Source organism: Cricetulus griseus, chromosome 2 (assembly GCF_003668045.3).
Source record: "Cricetulus griseus strain 17A/GY chromosome 2, alternate assembly CriGri-PICRH-1.0, whole genome shotgun sequence".
Lineage (NCBI taxonomy): Eukaryota > Metazoa > Chordata > Mammalia > Rodentia > Cricetidae > Cricetulus > Cricetulus griseus.
Window position 1 is genome coordinate 436455718 of NC_048595.1, and position 20183 is coordinate 436475900.

Below are 20183 nucleotides of genomic sequence, written 5' to 3' on the forward strand. Positions count from 1 at the left end.
TCTCTTTTGCCTTCCTTCCCTCTCATGAGTTTCTAACAACAGCAGCAAAAAAATCCTGACTATATGAGAAAGGTTCTCATTTTTATCAGCATAGATCTCTATCCATCAAGCCAGAACTTCTGACACATCCATATAAACATCCCTGTTATCTACAATGCAAATTTGTAGGAGCTGCTTACAAGGAAACCCAGCCTACAAGCCTGAGGAGGACGTGCCACTCCTTTAATTAGTTTACTGCTAATGAACACTTAAGTGTATTTTACAAAATGTTTGTACTTGTGTGATCTCATCTTGTACTCAAAACTGTGAGAGGCCATTATTATTCTGCTTTTTTTGATGACTGGGAAACCAGGGCTCTTTGGTCATGAAGAGGGTACCACATGGGTTCCTCATGACAATTTACTGATGTAGCACGTCTCCTTTTTCTGTCATCCAGGCCCATGTTGGCCAACGGGAATACTTGCATGTTTCAAATACATCCCTCCAGATTTTGGTTTTGGTTTAGATGGTTGTAAGCTATCTTTGGTGCATCATTTGTTTGTTTTGTTTGGCTGACCAAATTGTGATGGGGGATTCTATTGTGACTGAGCTAAAATTAAAATTAAAAACCAAGGTTGTTTGTTCTCCTTTTCTGTAAGAATAAAAATAAAGTCTGCACATAATAGCCATCAACAATTCCTGTCTGGGCAGTTTGGAGTTTCAAGAGTGGGAGGGCTTCACCCAGGGCAGCTCCAAATAAATCCTTTTCATTTAAGTAATTACCAGCTATCTTTCAAATTCATATTAGTCAGGGAGCCAATTCAGCCAGCCTATCCAAAGAAATCATGTTTCAAACTCCATAGCTGTCAGCACTTAGGCCATAAAATAACATTACAGTGGAAATTATGCAAATTAATGCAATCTTCATTCATGTAACATCTGAAGAAAAAATGCTTACAGGAAAAAGAGGGAACACCAGGTCCATTTTCAACTTCCCGTACTCTGTATTCCACTCCCCAAAAATAGGCACACACATAACTGAGGAGGGAAGCCCACTACTTACACACCCACCTAACAATAAACAAGCTGAAGTCGGTTACTCTATTTGTGCTGTGCTGTGGGCACACACACCCATTTATTATCTGTAGGACTGGCTGTGCCACAAACCTTAGTAGCAATAAATAGTTTCAAAGGAGGCACTGTCCACCAAATCCTTCAGCTAAAGGAATCTTTAAAATAGTCTAAATTTTTCCTGTTTTTTTTTTAATTTATTACTATTATTCCAAGTTCTGCCCCTTCACATCCTGTCTCCAGTTGGGTCAGATGGGACAAGAAATCTCCTAAGAAAGCCAGTTCTCAAATTTTGTTCAGAAGGAATTTAGTAACTCCTTCGCGGAGAAGGTTTGCTCTGTTGGAGGAAAAAGGAAGCGGTGGGTATTCTCAACATGAAGAAACCCCAAACCACAGATACTGAAGACCAGCTCAAGGATAGAGAGGGAGTCCAAATCACAACAGGGAAGTTCTCCTCAGAGAAAACAGACACAAAACAAAACAAAACAGAGAGTCGGAATAGCTTTCATAATCACACGTCTACAACACAGATGGAATGTGAAACTCCAAAGAGGGACAGAAGTTTTAGGGTGGCCTGTAGTGGATAAATGTAGCGGACCGCTAGGGATGCTTTCAGATACAAATGTAGAAGGAAGTAACAGTTTTAAAAGAGAGATACTATTGCCCCAATCATATAGATGAAGTTTGAAGTTAGTGTGCTGTGACAGCAGGGATCTATTAGACTACTATACTGTTTTTAATTTGTTTTTGTCTGTCTCTCTGCTGTTTTGTTTTTTTAATCTATTGTTTAAGAATTTTATATCTGCATAGAATACATTTTTAAATAACTTTTATTAATTCTTAGAGAATTCCATGCAATGCATTTTAATTGTATTCACCCCTGCCCCCCCACACACACACTGCTCCCCTTAACTCCTCCCAGATCCATTCCTCCCTATAACCCCTCAATTTCATGTCCTCTTTTGTTGTTGTTGTTTACTTAGTAACCCACTGACTCCAATGGGTGTGGGGTCATGCACTGGCATTTGACAGATCTAGAAGGAAGCACATCCTTAAAGAAAAGGGACTCTCTTTCCACTGAAGCTGTGACTGTCTGTGACCCCTTAGTTAGGGTTGGAGTTCATTAGCTCCTCCCACTCCATGCTAGAATGTTGACTGACTGGCTTAATCTTATGCAGGTCATGTCCAGGCAACAGATATGGGATATGAATGTTCTATTATGTCTATCACACATTCTCCCACTCAAACACCAGCCATCATATTCATATTCCTCTTGGAACAGAGGAAAAGGTCTAGAGAGGCAGACTCCCTTTAATATCCCTCTGCTTATACCCACTGGCCACAACTATTTTCTTTCAGGACTTGGACAGAACAAAATATTTCTTTACAATTGGCACTTCTAACCATGAGGACATAGATAGTCACTAAAATTTCAATATTCAATAAAAATTTTCATCTGAGTGCTTATATGCGATAGAGAAATAAGTCTAGAATTTTTGTTTGAGTTTTAAAAATCAAAATGTTCTGACCCACACCAGGAATTTTGATGCTCAATGAATAAAAATATGTAGGAAATCTAGGAGCCACTATGAAGAGATAAGGATATGCAGAAATTATGCCTTTTAGTAAAGTTAGATGATTTGAAAAGTAACTGGCACATTATCATAAGGTGTTTTCTCAGCACATAGGAAATGTCCACTACATTAAAGTGAGGCAGGCAAATAGGGAATAGTTTAGGAACCTGGGACTCTACTAAACTTGGACATCCTTCTCTGAACAATGCACCTAGTAACCTGCTAGCCACCTGGCTCCTCACACCCGATTTAAACAATGGCAATAAATTATTCACCTTAGAAATAAAATGCCCCATTTCTACTCAAGCACATCCAGTACAAAATGCAGGAACCATAAGCAATGAGCAACCCAGTCTAGAATGGTTTGGGGATGCATGTACATTAAGGCAAACTATGTTCTCAAAGTGAACTTTTAGGGAGAACCGCTTATGTGTCTATGCATAATTGGGCATGTATATGATTAAAGTCAGATGCATTATGAGAAGTGATATGTGCAGTGGTGAAGAAAGACCTATGTAATCTATATCTGTCAATCAAAATAGAGACTCCCCCAAACTATCCCACTAGTAAGCAAATTCATCCCTCTCTTGAACTCTATATGCCCAATAATCCAGGTCCTTGAGTGTCCTCATCCATTAAGCAACCATCAGTCTTGGCAGTGTATTTCTCTCTCATTTGTTCTACCACTTTGCTTTAGATAAAATTTCCTCACTACTTCACAATCACTGAGGGCTTTTATTTCATTCTGAAATAAGAGGCCAAGAGCCTGAAAATACATAGCCTACCTCCTGACTAGCTATAACAGAAGGTTAATGATTGTCTTAACGCAAACCCATGAGCCCTTAGAGTTCCAAGATCCATTGGTCAAGAATTACTAATGAACAATCAGAACTCTTTGATGGAGTCTACTCTACGGCCAGAATCTACTGAGCTCCCAGGATATGAGCTCTCATGAGCTTGCTTTCTACTGTGGCCAAGCTTAATCTTGCTTTGATTTCCTAATCTGGATTCTGCTCATATTTACAATGTGATATTTTTCCGGTGCTAACAATTATGAAATTGTTATGTCACATAAAAATCCCTTCCGGTCTAAGATACACAAAGAAATGAAAGAGATAAAATTGATCATTCTGCCATGCCATCTCTTATTGACCAATAAGCATTAAGAGTTTAGACACCCCCCCTTGCTCCTCACCCCTCACCATCTGCAACAGACAGATGAAGGAGCCAACCCTCCCCTTTACCAGCGGCAGCACTCAGGAGAGTGAAGCAGGCCCTGCTCCTCACCTGGGCAGCACAGTAGAGATGACCCTGTTGGCAGAGGCACAGGTGAGGTGGCCCTTAGGCTGTGACAATGGGATAGCTGGCCACATCTGCCGCATCTGCCATGTGGTGGTGAGGATAAGGGAAAGATGCCCTCCTCCCACCTTGCCTCTGCCACCTGTGGTGGGAGAGGGAGCTGACCCTCCTCCTTGCTAACTTCAGCACCTTGACCAGCATAGTAGAGCTGACTCTATTGGCAGAGTTCTGGGTGGGTCATCCCAAGAATGTGAGTATGGGATATCTGGCCCCACCCCTCATCTGCCCTATGGTGGTGTGGATGGGGAAAAGATGCTCCACCCCCAGCCCTCCTGGCCTGTGGCAGGTGGGAGAGCTGGCCCTGAGATAACAAGAACAGGGGAGCTCTCCCTGCTCCCCCACCTGCTGCAGCACTTGGGAGAGTGGCTCCTGCACCTTGTCTGGACAACACAGTAGAACTGACCTTATAGATGTAGGTAGGGAGAGCTGACCCTGAGGATGTCAAAGCAGGAGAATGGCCCCTGCCCCCTTGCTGACCTCCAGCCAGAGCAAGACTGGAGAGCTCACCCTGGTGGTAAAGACAGGGGAGAGCTGGTGGGCTGGCCCAGAACCAGGGTTATGAGTTGGCACACCCAACATCCACCCCATCGGGGATCTGCTGGAGCATGTGAAGGGACTGGTCCTGTAGACCCAAAACAACACAGGGCAACAACAGGATATCCAAGAGGAGTCCCAGTGAGGGCCCAGCATCGATAGTGTACTAGAAACCAGACGCCTCAAACCAGACCAATGACTCTTTGCAATGAACACTTGCAAGTAAAGATACATGGATAAAAGGGTTTGTTGTGTGACTCACTGTGTCACACTACAGCTTCCATGCTGACATTTTTTTCTTTTTGCTTTTTTTCTTCTTTTCTTTCTTTCATTTCTTTTCTTTAAAATTTTATTTTATTTATTTTGGGGGTGAGGTTGCAAGGACAGAGGGCAGATACAAAGGGACGATGGGAAATGAAAGGCATAGAAACGCATGATAGTCAAACACTCTACCACTGAGTCACATTCCAGCATTTTTCTCTTCGGTTATAACCCAAAGAAATAAGTCTTGATGGCCATCTAATACAAACATAATACCCTTCTAACTAAAAGCCAGAAGAAGAAAAAAAAGAAAGAGAGAAAAACAACAAAGCAATAGCTTTGATGCAACAGCCAAATTTGGTTTTGCTCAATGTGGTTGTGACTTCCAGCCCACCAAGAGCCCACGGCTGCTGGAAAAGCAAGAGGGGACTAAGAAGAGGTGGCGATCCACCCTTGGAAAAGCTGTTTTTTTAAAAAAGTAGCCAAAAGGCTCAGCAGTTCTTTAGAGATTGCAAAGAAAATCAGGATAGACCAAGCTTCATTAGCTAAAATTGGGGGAAAAGAAGAGAAGTAAAAAAGGAACGTGAGGATAGAAGAATGGACCCAAATTTCAGAGCAATTCCACCTTCCACATAAAATCAGGACCCTCATAAATGCAAATTAACTTTTATTTCCAAAGGACTCTTTCCAAGTTTTTATTGGATGTTGTCCCTTCTCCTCAGCGGCCTGCCCGTGAGTGCATGCCCTCTTTTGAGAGCAAACACACAACTCAAGGGCCAACCTCTGCTCAGCAAAGGCATTAAATTATGTTTTGAAGAAAAATAACAATTCTCTGGGCCAAGCATCAGATATGTCTGCATTGAGCTGTTTACCATGAACAGAAACATAAATCAGTAGGTGTTTTCAAACTTCAGACTTTTCATTCCCCTTCCAGAAAATTTACTGAACTACAACACTCCTATCAACTTCCTAAAGCAGATCCAGGCTAGATTCTACACCTGAATATTTCAATGTAACTCCGCCAAGGATACCCCCTTCTAAGGGAATACTAATTTGAATCTGCTTTGCTTGTGTACTTGCCCAAAATTCGCACATTCTGCAACCACCGTTCATTTTTCTATAAAACGTCACGCTCCTAGACAGTAGACAGAGGGTGAGTGGGAAGCAGGGTGGGGGACCCGCCAAACTAACTTATGCCAGATGAACTTTCCTGGATCCAGAGAGCTTTGTTTTGAAGATTTCTGCCTTGCATTAAATCAAAGCAGAAAAGCGAGTCTCGAGGACTAGGGGATATCACAGTCCCTCTCCAGAGGGTCAGGACTGCCCATGACAGAGGTATTTAACTTTCTGGCCTAAAGAAACCTACACTGTCCTCAGATGAACTTACAGAGCCACTCACATTGTTAACCAGTGACCACAAATGTTCCTCGAGAAACGGAACCCAAACGAACAGCCTGAGACCGTGTCTTCTTGACAATTTTGGTCCAAGCAGCTGTTTGCATGCTTAATAGCGTTCCCATTCCAGACTCAGAAACGAGAGGTGGTTCTCTGTGCAATGCACACCAAGATGGCTTGATTTGTTTTGGATGCAGTAAAAGCATCATTACTTACAGTGGTGACACTCTGCTTTTTTAGCGCAGAGATTTTGGCAAGAAGGTGGGAGCAACAGCCAAGTTACAAAAAAACTTTAAGATTTATAGCAGATGCCAAGAACAGGCCCACACCCTGATCAACATGGATGGAAATCTTCCGGGGATGTACCAGATCAGGGAAGCCATGGGCCAGGAATATGGCAGATTCAGGATTATGTTTCCTCAGTGACTTAATAAAATAAGGACATGGACAATGGAAGGATGTGTCACCTCTTTTCTGTTCCCCACAGGAACAGTCGGCTCCATGAATAGCCTTCTAGGAAAGAAAACAAAAACTAAACATTTGTCTTCAGGGGGAAGGCCGACCTGTCTGTTCATCAGAACTCAGTGCTTGCAAGTCATCACACCAGCTGTAGCTCACTTAGCAAGGTGCCTGACCTCAGGGGGAGAAACCGGCTCCTTTCAACTTCCATGTCACTACACTAAAGATTCCAACTTCAGGGATCTAAGCTTAGGGCTCCCACTGGCCTACCACCAAAGGACCACATGTTAATGTAATGGACAGACAACCCCCCCAACACACACACACACACACACACACACACACACACACACACACACACACACACACACACACACACACGCACACACACCCCACCACCACCACCACCACCACCACCACCACCACCACTACACCACACAGGTCTTCATACTGAAGTAGGAGAAAAATGGAAAGCTTTTCAACCAGGCTGCTGTTAATGGAAGATGGGGAATGAAACTGAGCAGAAGCAAGCAAACAAACAAACAAAAACCAGATGTCACTTCTACTTCCACAAAAGCAGCTCACTGTGCCTATTGAATTATTTTTCAATTCCTAGGGGCAACTTTGGTGAAAACTATAGCCAACACAGCATCCAAGTCTGAGGGACAGCATCTCCTACAAAGAAACCAAATGACACACTGGGGATATAGAGTCACGTGTGTGAGGCTCTAAATTCAATCCCAGCATGAGACATACACACACTACACACAGAGAAAAGGGAAAAATGAATCTCTTGATACATTCAAGATGGGCTCAAGTTATCTGCACTCATACACTTTGTAGTGAGACTAAGTAACTCTTCCTGTTTATCTTACTTGAGCTACCAGGACATTCAGAGAGGAAAGTTATCTGCCCCCTCTATAATTTTAATTTTAAGTTTTCAAATATGACTAAATCCCTCCTTTTGTTACATGACTGGTATTTGAGGAATTTAATTCTGGTCTTGTTTTAATGGCATTTTAATCTTTTACTAAAAATTATTCCAAAAAAAATGATTTTCCCTGTATTAATCCAAAGTTAACCTACGCAGAACTATGTAGGGATAAAATGCACATTTGTAATTTGGCTTTGTACATTGGCTAGGACTTTGTATTCTCTGGACAACCTCACCCTTTCATTTTTGTCCTTGTAACAAGAAGCTTGTGAGTGAAATATTTCAGAAGATTTTTCCAGTTTTTAAAGCCACTATGGGAAAAGAGATCCAATAATATAGATAGATGGAGTTGTGGCTTGGATGAGAAATGGCGCCCATGGGCTTATATATTTGAACACTTGGTCCCCAGCTGGTGGCGCTATTTGGGGTTATCAAGCCTTGAGGACGTGGAGCCTTGTTAGAGGAAGTATGTCCCTAGAGATGGACTTTGACAGCTTATAGCCTTACCCAACTTCCTGCTCTCTCTTTCTCTGCTGCCTGTGTGTAACTGAGATGCCATTTCTCAGGTCCCTGCTCTGCTGCCATGGATTTCCCACCTTTATGGGCGCCTATCTCTCTGGAACTGCAAGCTCTTAAGTTACCAAGATAAGCTCTTAAGTTGCCTTTGTCCGTGGTATTTTATCACAGAAACAAACTAACAAAATGTCTAAATCGGAAGTATAGGTAGGCAGATACATAGAAAGATGATAGATTTGAGTGTGATTATAATGAGCAATGATTTTAGAAAAGTTAATGACGTTTATATTTTAATGGAAAGCGGGAACAGATAATTGTCTTAAAGCTACAGTTAGGTAACTTTATCTATCTCAAACAGCTAATGGAAACTTCCAGAACTAAGAAAGGCATATGTATAAGGCAAGAAGGTGGGTTGAGGGCAAGCGATCTAATTCACTGCTACAGAACTCAAGTCACTGTGTGATTAATTCCAGGAGCTTTGCTTGCTGAGAATAGAATCTAAATAGCAATGGGTGGTGGTGAGGGTAGGCAAAACAGAAACCAGGAGGCTCCCAAGATGACCAGAAGATGTCTGCAAAGGGATAATTAGCATCTTCCTAATGAAAACAGGGGTTCTTTAAGTATGAGGGGTGGCCACCTTGAGGATGTCTTTCATTTGGGGCTTTCTGAAAGATACCGCACAGGCTGATAATATACATGTTGAAACTCGCCACATTAAAAACTACCTACTCACCTTCAGATTTCCCCTCTCTGAGAATACTGTTTGGCATCCCCCCAAATGAGCCAATACTATGACTGTAAGAAGTTCAGTTGTCTGGAGTGGTAGGTAGAAGAGAAGTGGTCTTCATCTAGTTTAAAGAAGCCACTTGCTCCTGCCTGCAAAGCCCTCCCTAGGCTTTGGCTTAAGAAATCTGATGAGCAGCCACACTTCTGGCTCTGTGCCAGGGCTTGCCCAGGAAGAAAGAGCTGGGGTGTCCCCATTCCAGTCACACAAACTCCAGAACACACATCCCCAGAGAAGAGGGGACTACCAAAGAGTGTTTATAGGACAAATGGACGGTGATAAACAAGGCATCTTAATCCACACTCTCTAAACTCAGGAAAGCAAGTGATCTGAAGTTCATTTTCCATGTCATAAAGTGAAGGAGTTGAACTAGATCAGGATTCCTAGCTCAGGAACCTGCACTGACCACCAGGCTATGCAACTTAATGAAACACACCAACGCAGCCTGGGACAAGCCGAATGCTTCCATGCTTTCTACCAAAGGAAAATACAAGCCCTGCCTCTGACCCTCTTATTTCCAAAAAAAAAAAAAAAAATCAGAAAGTCCAACTTGCCTCATAAATTCCTGTGATTTTTTTCAACCCCAGAAACTAATTTGTAAAATTTTTATATGTACTGAAAGAGCCAAAGGCAGCATTTCTGCAAGCTGGAGCCAAACCTCAGGCCCATGTGGTGGCAACTTAAGGAGTCCATGCTCTGCAATGAGGCCCCAAGGGCTGTGGAGTTCCTACTGGGAAGGATCTGGGACTGTCACCTCTCTCTTGGAAACACATGGAGCTCTGACCTCTAAGAAGTCCTGTCATGCAGGACCAGACTTGGTTTGTTTCACCTGTGGCTTCCCAAACTTGTTCAAACTCTGAACTCTTCGGGTAAGATCTATGTGAACAACTTGCTGAATCCATGCCCCAGGGAAAACACTGAAGCTCTATTCTCTACTCAATTCTAAAGTTGTATATTTCTCTTCTGCATTTACCCTTGGAGCTAAATTAATGTTTACTGACCCCAGTGGTGTAGTAGAGACCATGCAAAGCTCTTTACAGACCATAAATATACTTCAGTTAACATTCATAGCATCTAAGAGCTAAATATTATTATCCCCCATTTTCAGGTTGAGGAAATATACATACAAACACAAAGCAGAGTCTCTGGGGCAATCCCCAGGGAGTAAGCAAGCAAGGTGTGCCTGCAGGGTGTCCTATTCAAACGCTCCCCATCCTCCCCCAGTCAACAGCCTGTGATGCAAAGGATTGATTCTCACCATTTCACATTTGTCTCCAACTGTGGCTTTGGAGATATGTATTACATATTCAAGTCAGTCTCTGGATTTGTTATGTGCAGGGCTAATGTTAGTTTAAAATAACCAGGTGATCTACAAGCTTTTAGGCCTTGAAAAGATGAGTCCTGGAATGTCTGTGCTGGACATACTAACACACAGGAGTTGCACTTAATGAATGTTCTCACTCTGAGTCATATATGTTCCAGATTCAGTGCCAGTTAAGTGTGTGGTCCCCTTTACCCTTGGGTTTCTTCCTGCCCATGGGTGCACAGCCTGTAGCTCCTCAACTTGACCTTGTTCCCTCTTCCTGACTTTCTTACCTAGCTTTCATCTTTCTTCTCAGTCTATCTCATTAAAAAGGGTTTGACCTGGGCCAGAGAAATGGCTCAGCAGGTTTTTTAAAAAGAGTTTGCACCCAAGCTGAGTTAGCTGCCTGCAGCCCACATGGTGGAAAAAGACGACTGGCTCTTGCTTGCACTCCAAAGGGAACATAGTTAAGAACAAACACTTAACATTCTACCTACAGCTCTACATGGGACTCCCAGCTTTATTCTTCTTCCAGTTAATTAAAAGCAATGTCTCTGGCATGTCACTATCACTCCAGATTGGACAATCTGCCACATGGCCTCTTTACATACTTCTTAGAGTCTTATTGCCTTGAGTGTAAGGGAGATTGAGTGCAATGTCTCAACTCTTCCTCCTGGGGAGGAACATTTTAAACATTTAGCTTAAAGCCATTCATGTGAGTCAATGGTTGATGATCCAGCTCCTCCATCCTATCTGTGTGCTTCAGTTGTCATGCTCCTGAATTATTCCTCAGAGAAGCCAGCCCTTCCATCTGTGGGGCATATGACTTGGAGACACAAATTAAAGTCCAAAGCCACTAATGATGTGGTTGATGCATTCCCTATGTGCTCTCTATACTGAAAGGAAAAACAGGAGAAGATGACCCAGAGGGCCACACGGGCAAAAACAGTGTCCCCTTTCTCCAGAATGCTCTCTGAATCTACAGACAAGAGGACTGGAGCTGGGCACTGGGATACAGGGTTTTAAAATCCCTTAATGTACTGGGAAAAAAACAGTACATATGGAAGAAGTGCCAAACCCTTGAGCGTGGAGCTTGAACAAGAAGCAGGGCCATGAAGAACGACTATTAGTAAGACCCCACATCTAACTTTCCACCTTTGACCTGGATTTCTTGTTCAGCCACAGGTTTTACCCTAAGACCTTTAGGTAAACAAGAATGGATCTGAAAATGTCATGTCATCCCAGTGTGGTGGCACATGCCTGTAATCCCAGTCCTTGGGGGAAAGGGGAGGGGGGGCGGGGAGGCTAGAAGCTACAGTACCAAAAGTTTGACAACCTTGGGCTACAGAGTAAGACTTTGACAAAAAAGAAAGGAGGGGAAAGAACTAAAAATGTCATTTCAATAACTAAGTAGAGAGTTATTTTCAATGTAGAAAACTATATGAAAAAAAAGAGGCCATTATTTAGATGGAAGCCACAGAGAATTCTCAGGATTAAGAGCAAACTAGAGAATGCATTGCTAGGTCCTTCAACGGCTAGCACAAGACCTTGCATACAATCTTGCATGTATGCATGCACACTTAGTCTTATACACTTACACACACGTACACCTTTTAAGTGTTTTTCATAGGTATAGATACCATAAAATAAATCACACTATTACATACAGCTTGAGTCATGCATAAACCCAGGAAAACTGCTGCTATAATCAAGATACGGACACACTGTTACTCCTAAACTTCTCCAAACCCCTTCTTCTCAGTCCATTCACAGACAACATTGCTCTGTTGACAGTCCAGTCCCACCACAGCACCTGGGAACTCTGACTCCTCACCCACACACATGGTTTCAACCTCATGTGTTCGTTTTACATTTTATTTACTTATTTTGTGGGAAGTGGAGAGAGTATATACCATAAGACACATGTGCAGGACAGAAGATAACTTGCAGGTGTCTGTCGTCTCCTTCTACCATGTGGGTTCTGGAGATGTAAGTCAAGTTGTCAGGCTTGGAGGGATGTACCTTTGCCAGCTGAGCCATCTCTCTGGCCCAGTGTCCTGTAGTGGCACTTCCTTGTGGCTTTAATTTTCACTCCCCCCCCCAGTCATTAATGTTATTGATCATCTTTTCATGTGTTTTTCTGCAAACCACATGGCTTTTTGTGCAACAATATGCCCATTTTAATGGCGTTATTTACCCTGTTATTAAGTTCTGACAATTTATTTTCTTATATATCCAGATTCTGAGTCCTTTATTGTATGCATGACAGGCAAATTTTTCCTCTCTTATCTTTCTATTCTCTCATCAGCCTCTTGTAAAAAACACAAGTTTTTAAAGTTTGGGTGTAGTCCAATTTGTTATTGATTGTGTTTTTGTCGTTACTCTGTAAAAATCCCTCTCTAACTCAGAGATTTTGGACGTGATGCAATGTCCATCATCTTGATTGCAGCAATGGTTCCAGTTATACAACTTTGCAATGTTTCTTACAGTACTGGAGACTGAACACAGTGTTCCATCTATGCTAGTCAAGCCTTCTACCCCTGAGCTACCTCCATAGCCCAATATAGAGAAATTTCTTCAAACAGTGATTTACATGGAAAACACAAAATAACATGGATATACCCTAAGCACCTCAAAAATGAGGGACTGGAGGTAAAATGCATTTTAAAAACTTAAAAAATGCCTGGGAAAAGTAAGCCAGGAGACAACACTAAACTAGAACAAACAGATAACAAGGGGCTTCCTTTTTGAATAAAATTGGGAATGGGGTACAGCACAGGGTTATGCACTTCTGTACATACTTTAAACAGACTGTGACCTTAAGCAGACAAGTTTATACAATTGTAAATCCAATCAAGTATGAAACAGTAACCATAGCAGCCAGCAGATATAGTCTGTATCTCCTACCTGCACTTCCACTTTGAAATAATTTTTGCTCTTATTTGTTTCAATGGTTAACCAAGAAGGAAGAAATGCATCAGTGGATGGAAGAAGTCAAAAGTAAGACTCTTAGTAAGTGTTGTGGATTGAGGAAATGGAAACATTGGGAACATGGTGGGGCGGGGAGATATCCTGTGTTGAAACCCTAATCCCAGGATCTCAGAAACTGACTTCAATTGAATATTGGGAGATCATGCCTGCAATTAGCTAACAGGACACCACCCTTGAGTAAGGTAGCTCTCTGATCTAACAAGACTGATGTACTTGTGTAAAGGGAAATTTAGACATGCGGACAGTGCCATGTGAAGAAGAGAACTATGTTGCTACAGACCAAGGAATGCCAAGGACTGCCAGCAACTCTCAGATCCAGAGAGAGGCCTGCAACAGATTCTCTCTCACTACCTCAAAAGGAGCCAGACCCGACCATACCTTGATCTTGGACTTCAGCTTCTAGAAGTGGGACACACACTATTGCTATGGCTTAAGCCACTCAGAACATGGTAGTGTGTTAGGGCAACCTTATAAAATTTATTACTCAGAGACCAAGAGTTCAACTCTAACAGCAAAGTAGAGCATCCACAAGACCACATCCCATAGCTCAGTCCTCAGGGAACAAACTGAAAAAACTCAGGAAGTGAATGTCAGTGTCCACTGTCCCACAATAAGGGTAGTTTTACAGCAGCATGCCACTTACATAGAGAAAAGTGGGCCACTCCCAATGCCCTGGCAGCCACATGTGCTGAGCTAAAACATCCGTCTTTAGTCTTAGACTTCAATAACAGAGCAACATAGAGAAGGGTTTGGTGTTAATGGAATAAGATAGGTTCTGTCCTGAGGGAGTGTGATAGTTTGAAATCACCCAGGAGACACACCCCTGGGCATGTCTGTAACAGTTTGCAAGGAGGATTGAGTCAGGGGAAGACCCACCCCTGAATGTGAGTAGTACCATCCCATGGGCTAGGATCCAGGACTGAGTGGAAGGGAGGAAAAAAGGAAGCCATCTGAGTGCCTGTATTCATATCTGTCTTTTTTATCTACCCAGACGTGTGAAAGCTCTGCTTCCACAGCTTTTAGCTGTTCCAAAGGCTCTAACCATGCCCTCCAACCATAATGGACAACATTCATTCAAACCATGAGCCAAAATAAACCTTCTTTCCTTCAGTTGCTTCTTGCTGATTATTTGGTTTTAGTGACAAGAACCATGACTAATACAGGGTGAATGGCAGTGCAGCATCCCTTGCTCCCAGTGACTGTTCACTTCCCCCATCCCTAGGCACATAGGCAATACCAGCTTCTGAAGAAAAGAATGAAAAGCCAGGCAGCAGGTAAAACTTACAGTTACCCCTTGAAGAAACACAGGCCAAAAGGCAACTGGACTGCAACATAGATGCCCTGTCTTCACGGCCTAAGGATAAAAGATGCCCGTGTCTCTCATGGCTGTTAAACCTAAAAGATGAACTTGCCAGGAAAGAAGTTCTTCTGATTCCTGGTAACACTCACTTTCATCTGGAAGGTGACTTCCAAAACCAAAATTAATTCTTCCTCAAAATATCTGATTTAGGGACCAAAGAAGACAATACAAAAAAAAAAAAAAAATAGAGAACCAGATACAGTCAACCTGACTGAACACAATGAGGCTGTCCAGGAAGGAGGTCCAGGTGAAATTTACGCCTCTGTGCCTCTGGTATGCTTTCCCAGCTGGGAAGAGGCAAACTACACAGTTCAGCTCCCATAGTCTACCAGGAACATTTGAGAACAAGATTCTAAATCTTCATGTCCCCTTGGGCCCAGAGAATTGGGGAAATTCTAGTCAGCTCTATCTGAAGGTGACATCACAACAGGCACAAGATCGTATCTGATACCGAAGTTTACTGACTCCAGAGTAAAGTGCATTGCTGTCATTTCCCAGAATCCCTGACTTCAGGGACAAAGCACATGTCATATACAAGGTGTTCAGTCTTAGAAGTCTTAGAAGGCTGACCAGAAAAGGATCAAAGAGAAAGCACAGGTTGCTTGGAATTTCTCTCTGCCCCCACTATCTCCAAAGTTAAAGTAGTTCATATAAAGAGGAAATTCACTACGACCAAACACAGGACATCTGGGAACAGGCAAACTGGTAGACATACATGAACAAACTAAGAGGGTAACAGGCTTTGATTCATGTGAGATCCCTAGCCCTAGAGGAAGAGATTACACCAACTAGGAAAACAACAGGAATTTATTCACTCACAATTTTGAAAGCTAAAAGGCAAAATTAGATATGTTAGCCAGCCATGTTCTATCAAAGGCTTTGGGGAAGAATGCTTCCTGGACTCTCCTGGTTTCTGGTATTTTCCACTGATCCTTACTTAGCTTGAAGCAACAGAATCCATTCTTCTGCCTCCATCTTCAAGTGGCCTTCCTTTGTGTCTTGTGCATGCCTGTAAATCTGGCCTTATAAGAACAGCATCCATTGGTCCCAGGGCTCTTGATACTGCAGTTTGGCCTCATCTTCGCCTGATTACATCTACACAAAGGTTTTCTTTTTTTTTCCAAATAAGGTCACATTTGCAGGTATCAGAGGTTGAAGTTTCAACATAACTGTCGGGAAGACATAGTTTGGCTCATAACAGTAAGGTGTGGAGACCTTAGTTGAACCTGAATTTTGGTTCCATGTTCATTGTGTCAAATGATACATAAACGATACTAAAGTTCCAAGTCATACAGCATGCATACTTAAATAATAAAGGAAGCTGGCATAGTACAATATAACTTTGCCTTGGGTGGTAGGTTGCCCAGATGCTTAACCATCCAAATTCCTTCCTTCTTACCACTCCAGCTTCTTACATATTGGGTTTTAGCTTTACTTCAACATTGTTGTGAATCACAACATGGCTACTGAGATGTCAGCCATTATATTTATACTCAAGACAAGAAGACAGAAAAGTAAGAAAGACTATTCCCTCAAGAAGCTTCATTTGTTATTCCTAAAGGTAAGCCATCTGTGGTAGATTTACCTCTATGTTATAGTGGCTCCAAATTGACCTCTGAAACTCCTTAGATCATGTGTGAGGAGATGGGTCTATACCACCTTTCCTGACCCAGTCACTTCTCTGTTAACTGAGGGTCATACTGCAGAGCTGAGGATAACTAATGAACTAATCATCATCTGCGGTCATCCATTCTATCACCATTAAAAGAGGAAAAATCCCTTAGGATTTTCTCAGGGGTGCAACATATTTTTCATACACAGCAAAACACTTTCTACATGACACAGGACCACAAAACACAGGATGCAGGCCTTGAAGGCAGAAAGCCAGACACACGCTCCAACTCTTCCTCTGAGAAGAGCTGGGAGGATAAGGAAGCTCCAGAAACTCGGTATTTTGGTTTAAAAGAGAATGTCCCCCCTAGGCTCAGATATTTGAACATTTGGTGTCCAGATGGAGGTGCTGTGTGGGGAGGTGCACCCTTTCTGGAGGAAGTAAAGGCCACCTTTGAGAGTGTATAGTGTCACCCATTTCCTCTTCACTTACTGCTTCCTGTTTGCAGTTGAACATGTGCTCTCCAGGTTCCTGCTCTAGTAGCCTACCCCACTATCCACTATTCTCTCTCCCTCTCCCTCTCCCTTTCCCTCTCCCTCTCCCTCTCCCTCTCCCTCTCCCTCTCCCTCTCCCTCTCCCTCTTCCTTTCCCTCTTCCTCTCCCTCTCCCTCTCTCGATCCATAAGCCAAAATAAATTCTTTTTCTATAAGTTGCTTCTGGTCATGACATAGTATCACAGCAACACAAAGGAACTGATACCCTTAGAAAGTATTATGCAAAAAAACTGGCTGCTGTTATCATTATTATTAATAATAATAACCATTGTCTATGAATGTAAGTTTGCAGCAACAAATCATTACCATTTTCATTATCTCCCTACATTAATTGAAACTGGCCAAAATGTTAAAGGCCCTGGCAATTGACAGCTCATGAAAGAGCATCACTGGGGTGTAAGAAAGCATGGCCCATAGCTCCTGATCACAATGCCATTTCTTTGCTGCCCTTTGGGCAACAATATCCCTGAGAGCACCTAAAAGCTTCATTCTTCCAGCTGTAAATACCTGAGAGCGACTATAGATAAGTGAGAGCAAGTGTGGACTTGGAAACTTGTAGAATTCCATAAGTAGCTAAAAATTTCCCCTGGAGACATAGCTCTCAAGCCCAATTTACACAGAACTTTGTAAGAATCGACTCCTATATGATATCCCTGGAGATGTTTGTGACATGGCATAAACCAAGGATGTGGCAGCATCTCAACACAGACTTATCTCCACTACACTCACAGCCAGGTTCCTTCAAAACAGGGAGCCTAATGGTCAGGGCCACAGAGTGTGTGACACCCCACCTGCCTCCCAAGATACAACCCAGCTCCCAGCCCCACCCTCACTCTCGGAAGTGTATGAGAAAGAGCTGAGCACTGGACCCATGTTCTCAGCTCCCATCTGTGAGGATAACTCCATGCAATGACTCACCCAATCTTATTAGACAAGTCTAAAAGAGCTTCCCCAAGTGAAACTCAACCACCAAGAAGTTTATAACATCCACGTAGCCTCTGGCTTAGGAAAGCCAGGATCATCAGAAACAGTGAAAGCTGCAAAGTACACCAGGGGACAAAATAATATTAAGTCCAACTTGCAGCCAAAAAAAAAAAAAACCAATTACTCCAAAATATAAAATCATATCCTTCCTTTCTTGAAGCTCCCTCTGTTGGCCTTCACTCTGCAGGGGGCTTGGGACCTGGAAGATGTATGATAATTGGAGAGAGCACAAAACCTCTGACATGGATACAGTAACAGTACTGTCTCTAAAGTCACCAACCTTAAGACACATGCTTCTGCCCAATGAGGGTAGCCTATGTTCCAAAACCTCAGCAAAGAGGCTCTTTCTATGGCATAGATAGAGAAAGCAAAACTAGAAAAGTTATAGGACTAAACAATGGGGCTGGAAAGATAGTTCAGAAGAAAAGCTTCCTCCAGTTAAGCAGGATCCAAGTTTGCTCTCCAAAATGCCGTGCGCTTTTAATGACAATACTAGGAAGGTAGTGACAGGAGGAGCCCTGGGACCCCACTGGTCAGCCAGTTTTATAGATGCAATGGGAGACTCTGTCTCAAAAAGGAACTCAAGGTGATGGTTCCTGAAGCGCAGCTCCCAAGGTGGTCTTCTGGCCTCCACGTTCAAATGCACACACAAAAACCTATACACATATGAACAAGCACACACATGTTCAAACACATACAAAATCTAAACTATAGCCTTCTTGGTAAATAACGTAATCAAATTTATTTATGAAGAGACAAGTTTACTTCTTTGGTTACTTTTTAGCCAAATGATGCCTGATTTCTGGACAGCCTGCTCAAAAACATTATTATAGGAAGGCTCCTTATCCAGGTGAGGTTGCAGGGCAAAGAGAAGACTACAGAAAGGGTTTGTGTCATCAAACATGGGAAAGGAGACCTTGCTCAGACACTGAAAGTACTGAAAAGTCCACAGCTATGAACTAACTCTGTCCCTCTCCTATGGCACCTTCCCTTGTCAGTCCTCAGGCCCACCCCAAGGTCGGATATGGTGAGCACACTATGGTGTTGCATCACTAATTAGCTGCTAAGTTGGGATCAGAACTTGGTTTTTAGCTAATGTATGATGATGGTAAGCTAATTACACCGGACATTGAGGAAGGCTATGGACAAACACCTCAACTATTTTCTCCTGTTCTCCTTCTACGGAGCCTCTGTTCAGATCTGAGCCCCTGGGGACCCAGAGGCACACTGGAGCTATTGAGCACTGTAGCTCTGAACCAGTTTTATTTGCTGGCCAATAAGGTGATCTGCTGCTATTCGGGGAGTCACACAGCAGTCCTGTGGAAACCAGCCCGATTTCTAGTGGCTTCAGAGCTACAGACTGACTCCACCAGAGTCTCATCCAGGGCCAAGGGACAGGGCAGAATGGAGTCAGTGTGCAGGGAAGTGGGGGAGAGATGATCTAGAACATCAAACAAAATTGCCCAATGCTGGAAGATAAACCAGAAGAGTCAACAAGAAACATTAAGCAATGGGGAGCCAGCGGGCTGGGAGTCTTCCAATGCCAGTGTTTCGCAAATCATTTGGTGGTGATTTTGCTGACTGGCTTGGAGAAAGTCAATGATATAAAACAGCAACTCATGTCTGGAAGAAGGGAACTCATGTTTGATTAATGACTTAATGACCACTCCAAGTTCTCTTCATGGAGGAGAAGGCGTAGTGCTGTGTGCTTTGCTATAAGAGATGCAAAAACTGCAAACTTCAGGGTGGACTTGGTGGGAAGGTAGGGCCTCTGAGGAGAAGGTTCTTCAAAGCTACAGACTGACTCCACCAGTTCTTCAAAGCACAAGCTCTGGGTTGTTGCAGCCCCCACCCATGTCTTATCTGAACTCAGGCAACCAAGTTTGACTTAAAGTGTCCAGACAAATACCGTGTGCTCCATTGGAAAAGTATCTCAAAGGACACTTTGGAATTCCAGCCATCGTGTGACTGAGTAGCTTATTTCTCTCAAAGACCTGAGCCACCAAACCTTAAAGAACCCTGGGTCAACATGGTCAACCACACTGCTGCAATAGGAAATAAGAGTAAACATGGGATGGAAATGCACACTGACACCACAGGTTCTCAGAAAGCAGAAGCAGGAGGACTACAAACCTCAGGCTAGCCTGGGCTATGGAGTGAGATCAGAGTCAGCCTAGGCAACTGGATGAGGCCACAGCTCAAACTAAGAAATATAAGTAATGGCTGGGATGTAGCCTCATTGATAAAGTACTTGTGTACCATGCATTAAGCCCCCAGGCTTGGTCCCCAGCACTATGTAAAATGGAGGTAGTGGCATAAGCCTGTAATCCCAGAGCACAGGAAGTACAGCAGGAGGACCAGGAGTTCAAGGCTACCTTGAGTTTACATGAGCCTGGGATACATAAGTCACCCACTGAACGAACAAACAAACAAATTAATAAAGCCTGAGGATGCAGTGTAGAAGGAGACCATCTACCTAATGTATGTGCCAGGCGCTAAGTTCAATCCCTCAC